At 42.2% G+C, this 4,963-nt stretch overlaps 1 long non-coding RNA gene across 1 annotated transcript; it reads left to right on the forward strand.

Moving 5' to 3' along the window:
- Positions 1-582: 582 nt before the first annotated feature.
- On the forward strand, positions 583-1,615 carry LOC112844383 (uncharacterized). Its single transcript, XR_003217106.1, has 3 exons — positions 583-840; positions 986-1,015; positions 1,252-1,615. It is a non-coding gene; the product is annotated as an uncharacterized LOC112844383 (long non-coding RNA).
- Positions 1,616-4,963: the final 3,348 nt, after the last annotated feature.

Genomic DNA, 4,963 nt, shown 5'->3' on the forward strand with positions numbered 1-4,963 from the left:
GAACATTAAGCGTGCTCTCAGAAAGTACATCAACCAGAACCACGATGACTGGGATGCTCATCTTGCTGCTGTGCTGTATGGCATCAACACTGCAAAGGAGCTATTCCTCTTTTGACATTTTGTATTACTTTTAAGATGCTTTACAGTGTAGGTCTTAGGAATGAGTTTTTAAACTTTAGTTAATAAAAAAAGTTATTGACAAGTGCAAGAGAAAATTCATTAATGGAGAGATTTTGTGTGATCAGCACTACACCCACCACAGTCCCTATTTCCTGCTCTTCCACCGACGTCCACGTCTTCCTGCTGTGACAAACACCTGTCCCATGGACGATGACTTTGCGGTTGCAAACCCAGAAGAGGACATTAACATATTAAAATGTTATAATGAAATGTTAAAGGTTTCGTTTACAGTATGCTCTCTGCATCTGCACCGAATCTCCACTATCTTTCACAGTGGTAAGATTTTTCAGAAAGTACCACCAAAATACCTGTGCCAGTCTACAGTCTTGATAAACATTATATTATATTTGTCTCAAGGGGGAAATGCCAGCAATTTGCTTGTGGTGGTGTATTTAGCTGATGGAGAGATTCTGCACTGAGGGGTATGGCTGGTACTATAGACAAACTGGCACCATCATAATTGCATTTTTCAAAGTTGGTATTATTTGCAGTTTTGGCCCAGGCAAGACATCAGGTCAAGCAAATGTTTGTGAAAGGCATGGACAGAGATTCGCCTTCTGCACAGAAGAAGCATTCCTTCTCCTCCAGGGAACTCTCCAGCCTGTCTTCAGTGTACCAAAGGCAACCTCCTCCAAGCCTTCACCAAGTCTAATCAGACAGGTGAGAGGGGACAACAAAGAGATAACCATTTGTAGAAAATAACCACAGAATGTTAATGTTGAGATTATTCATCACAATGCAGGTTTACATACATGGTGGCAATCTTCATTTCCATGTAATGTGATAATCATGTTTTCCATTAAAGGCTGAGGCTGACAGGTGCCTTATACTGAAGGTAATCTCTTTATTTTCCTTTTTCTTTAAATTTCTGATGTAACTGGATTAGTAATTATAATCACAGGCAGCTCCATCAGGGAGGAAAGAGGCATTATTCAGTAGTGGAATGAAGTAATAGTTATGAAAACACTACTCAATGTAATGTATTTTCAGTCCTCATGTTTCTGAAACTTTGTGGACAAATTTTTATTATAATTTTATTTTCATTATTGTCACCTGACCTATATTTTACAGTTACCAGCATGTGTCCTCATCGACGTATTGGAAGAAGTTGTCCTTCAAGAAGGGGATACAGCCATCTTCAAATTGTCTCTGGTGTGCTCCGTGTTCAGAGACCTTGTGTCTACTGAATATTTCAGAAGACGAGCACACTTCAAGTGGCTTCACATTAAGGGCTTCAGTAAATTATGAAATTATATGTACAGTTATTGTTGCTGTTGTCACATGTTTTTCACTGGTAGCATGTAAATGTTTTTGTTGCTGTTGTTTTTTTACTTCTGCTTTCCACAGGTGTTTGCACATGGGGCAAGTTCTCAGAAAAGTACAGAGAACAGTACTTTAACATGTAAACTATTGAGATCTGCTGTCAATGTGGAGATCAATACACACACTGCCCTGGAGGTATGCAACACTGTATAATTGTAGTCATAACAGACAATGAAAATCTTGATGCGATGATGCATGACATGATGAAAACCATACCGCTTTGAGCCCATTCTTCTCTCTGTTTGATTTTTTTTATTTTATTACAGGACATGTTGGCACAGAGGAGAACTAAAAGAGGAGAACTAAGGGCATTTTACTTGGAGGAGATGCACCCAGGCTACTGCAGCCACTTTTGCAGCCAAATAAGATAAGATAAGATAACCTTTATTAGTCCCACACGTGGGAAATTTGTTTTGTCACAGCAGGAAGTGGACAGTGCAAAAGTTATGAAGCAAAAATTAGAATAAAATAAAATAAGAATAAATACAGTACACAACTGTACAGAATAGAATAAAATAAAATACTATATACAGTAGAATAAAATATACAATGAGATAAAAATAGAGTACAAATGCTATATACAATTGAGTAAAAATACAACGATGCCAGAAAAGATTATTGCACATTAGTGTTATTGCACATTTGTGGATGTGTGTGTTTGATCAGTTAAAGTCTTTATTGTGGAGTCTGACAGCAGTGGGGAGGAAAGACCTGCGAAATCTCTCCGTCCCACACCGTGGGTGCCGCAGTCTCCCACTGAAGGAGCTGCTCAGTGCTGTCACAGTCTCATGCATGGGGTGGGAGATGTTGTCCAACAGGGATGACAGCTTAGCCACCATTCTCCTGTCACTCACCACCTCCACTGGGTCCAGAGGGCATCCTAGAACAGAGCTGGCCCTTCGGATCAGCCTGTTCAGTCTCTTCCTGTCCCCGGCGGAGATGTTGCCGCCCCAGCAGACCACACCATAAAAGATGGCTGAGGCCACCACAGAGTCATAGAAGGTCTTCAGGAGTGGGCCCTCCACTCCAAACGACCTGAGTCTCCGCAGCAGGTACAGCCTGCTCTGCCCTTTCCTGTAGAGGGCGTCTGAATTATGAGTCCAGTCCAGTTTGTTGTTCAGATGAACACCAAGGTACCTGTAGCTGTCCACAGCCTCGATGTCCATACCTTGGATGTTCAGTGGTTGCAGTGGAGGATGTTTGTGCCTGCGGAAGTCTACCACCAGCTCCTTGGTTTTACTGGCATTGATCTGGAGGTAGTTCAGCTGGCACCAGTCCACAAAGTCTTGAGTCAGTCCTCTGTACTCCTTGTCGTCCCCATCAGTGATGAGGCCGACTATTGCAGAGTCATCAGAGAACTTCTGCAGGAAGCACTGGGTGGAGTTGTGGGAGAAGTCTGCAGTGTAGATGGTGAAGAGGAACGGAGCCAGAACCGTTCCCTGTGGGGCCCCCGTACTGCAGACGACCCTGTCCGACACACAGCCCTGAGTCCTCACATACTGTGGTCGGTCGGTGAGGTAGTCCAAAATCCAGGTAGTGAGGTGATGGTCCACTCCAGAGTTCTCCAGCTTGTCCTTCAGAACCGACGGAAGAATAGTGTTGAAGGCACTGGAGAAATCAAAGAACATGATTCTCACAGTGCTCCCAGCGGTCTCCAGGTGCGCGAGGGAATGATGTAGGAGGTGAATGACGGCATCATCCGCTCCAATGCCAGGTTGGTAGTAGAGCTGGGCGATATAAGATTTTTTCATATCACGATATGTTTTTTTCATTTCAGGCGATAACGATATATATCACGATATAAGCCAAATAACTATATTTGTAAGATTTAAATGTGCCGTTGCTCACAAGTAAAATGTGAAATAATTAGCAGCTTGTTTTAATTAAAATATTTATTTCCCATAATAAGTTCAACAGGGTAGATGTACTTAAGGAACATGAGACTTCAGTTTCAGATAAAGGCAAATATTGTAAACTACACAAAAGGCAGCCGCTAAAGCGTTTAAGTTTCAAAATAGAACAAACAAAACAGACTACTAAATTGTCAATTCCACTTAGAAACAAAATTTTAATTCTAAAAATAAATCTTAGGTCGTTTTACAGAAGAACAGACAAAATTGACTAACTTTTGTCAATATCAAATAAACTGAGAACTAAAAGGAAATTCTCAGGCTACGTCCACACGTACACGGGTATTTTTGAAAACGGAGATATTCCGTTTTCGTTTTAAAAAATAATCCCGTCCACACGTAAACGCAGAAATGAAGGAAAACGCTGCTAGGAACATGCCAAAGCAACAGGTGGCGATATATTCCTAACCGTGTAGAAATGTTGGCCAATCAGAAGTCTAGAAGCCTCGGTAGGAAATAGTAAACAAAGATGGGGCATAGAAACAGAACCGAGTCGTATGTGTGGAGGGACAGTAACTATGTGTGTATATGTAAGCATTTAAACACTGCAGAGAGTACAATTAACAGTATTGTAGAAATTCATTTCACCGAAACAATAACGTGGCGCACAGTGTGACGTCAAAAAAGGCGCACACCTTTGACGCTACGTTTTCTCCGTTTTTCTTGTCCACACGTAAATGCAAAAACGGAGTTTTCGAAAATATCCACCCTGGCAGGCGTTTTTAGAAATCTCCGTTTTCAGTGACTGAAAACGCCGTTTACGTGTGGACGAAAGGTGCAAACGCATAGAAAAATCTGCGTTTTCAAAAATACCCGGGTACGTGTGGACGTAGCATCAATCTCTCCTTGTTGTATAGCTTAGCTTTTCAAACAGTTTTAACAGTGACTTTAGTCTGACAAAAGCCGAATGACGAATTAGCGCTTTCAGTCAGAGATTGAGCATGCACCGCTTTATTGTATATCCAGACTTGCTTTCGGCACAATTTACAGTGCGCGCTACTCTGTTTTTTGTCAGACTTGAAATAGCCGAAATACCTTCACTCTACGGAACTTCTGTGGCCCTTCCGTTTGACAATCTCTCCAGCATTGGAACCATCATCTGTTTTTTCTTCGGTAACCTTCGCTCACGCTCTCGGTTGATTTTTCTCTAGTCGGCAAACTCATTTCCTTCATTACCTGGGCGGCCCGGCTGCAAAAACAAATACACATGTGCGCCTTGGCGCTTGTGCTGTACGTAACAGTCATGTGACGTGACGCTGCGGCTGTGATTGGTTCGGCTCTGCGCTACTTAATTTGGATTGGCTGTTTTTTTTTTTGTTTTTGTTTTTTTTTTTTTAAGAGGACAAGAGAGATGAGGTCTATCGCAATAGTTTAATTTTTCTATCGAGAAAAAGTTATTTCGCAATACATATCGTTATCGTTTTATCGCCCAGCTCTAGTTGGTAGGCAAACTGAAGTGGGTCCAGTGATGAGCTCACCAGGTGCCGAAGCTGAGCCAGGACCAACCGCTCCAGGGTCTTCATCAGGTGGGATGTCAGAGCCACCGGCCT

Source organism: Oreochromis niloticus, linkage group LG3 (genome assembly GCF_001858045.2).
Source record: "Oreochromis niloticus isolate F11D_XX linkage group LG3, O_niloticus_UMD_NMBU, whole genome shotgun sequence".
Lineage (NCBI taxonomy): Eukaryota > Metazoa > Chordata > Actinopteri > Cichliformes > Cichlidae > Oreochromis > Oreochromis niloticus.